This window comes from Otolemur garnettii, unplaced genomic scaffold (assembly GCF_000181295.1).
Source record: "Otolemur garnettii isolate 467f Iridium unplaced genomic scaffold, OtoGar3 scaffold00017, whole genome shotgun sequence".
NCBI lineage: Eukaryota > Metazoa > Chordata > Mammalia > Primates > Galagidae > Otolemur > Otolemur garnettii.
This window is the reverse complement of record NW_003852412.1, coordinates 14,361,875-14,363,363: the sequence shown is the minus strand read 5'-3', so window position 1 is coordinate 14,363,363 and position 1,489 is coordinate 14,361,875.

Below are 1,489 nucleotides of genomic sequence, written 5' to 3'. Positions count from 1 at the left end.
TTTTTTGGTGTTTTTTTTTTGAGACAGAGTCTCACTTTGTCGCCTTCGGTAGAATGCTGTGGTGTCACAGCTCACAGCAACCTCCAACTCTTGGGTTTAAGTGATTCTCTTGCCTCAGCCTACCAAGTAGCTGGGACCACAGGCACCAGCCACAACACCCGGCTATTTTTTTGGTTGCAGTTGTCATTGTTGTTTGGCAGGCCTGAGCTGGATTCTAACCTGCCAGCTCCAGTGTATGTGGCTGGTGTCCTAGCCACTAAGCTATAAGCACCCAGCCGCAACAAAGTTTTATAAAACTATAAAGTGATTCTCAAATCTACACAGAAGAGCAAAAATTAATTAAGATTCTTTGCTTTTAATTCCTAAAAAAAAAAAAATGGCAGGCATAATCTACTAGATAATTTAAGAGTTATTCAAAAGATATACAATTTAGGCTTGGCACCCATGGCAGTAGTTAGGGTGCCAGCCACATATGTCAAGGCTGGTGGGTCTGAACCTGGCTAAGCCTGCTAAACAACAGTGACAACTACAACAAAGAAACAGCTGAGCATTGTGGCAGGAGCCTGTATTCCCAGCTACTTGGGAGGCTGAGGCAAGAGAATCGCTTAAGCCCAAGACTTGGAGGTTGTTGTGAGCTGTGACACCTTGGCACTCTACCACAGGTGACATAGTGAGACTCTGTCTCAAAGAAAAAAAACCAAAAACCCTCAAAAGCTGTACAATTTAAAACAACATTTATAGGTTCAGGGATAGACAAATATATGAGTAGAATATAATAAAGAGTCTAGGAAATAGACCTATGCATATATGGAAACTTGATATATAACTTAGACAGTATTGCAGATAAATGAGGAAAGAATAGACTAATAATTCAGGGACAATTGGCTGGTCATATTGGGGGGAAATTAGGTCCCTACCAGAAACTATGCATGAAAATAAATTACAGAGGATAAATTAAACTCTGAAAGGCACACTATAAAATTTTAAAAATATACATATATAAGGAAAATATCTTTATTCTCATACAGAAGAATATCTTTTTTTCTTTTTTTGGAGATACAGTTTCACTTTGTCGCCCTGGGTAGAGTGCTGTGGCGTCATAGCTCACAACAACCTCAAACTCTTGGGCTCAAGTGATTCACTTGCCTTAGCCTCCCAAGAGGCTGGGACTACAGGCACCTGGCTATTTTTTAGAGATAGAGGTCTCACCTCTTGCTCAGGCTGGTCTTGAACTTGTGAGCTCAAGCGCTCAAACAGCCTTGGTCTCTCAGAGTGTTAGGATTACAGGCTACTATGCCTGGCCATCAGAAAAATATCTTCACAACCTTATGTAGGAAAAGATGTCTTTCTTTTTTTTTTCCCAAGACAGAGTCTCACTTTGTCACCCTCGGTAGAGTGCTATAGCGTCACAGCTCACAACAACCTCCAGCTCCTGGGCTTAGGTGATTCTCTTGCCTTAGCCTCCCAAGTAGCTGGGACTACAGGCACC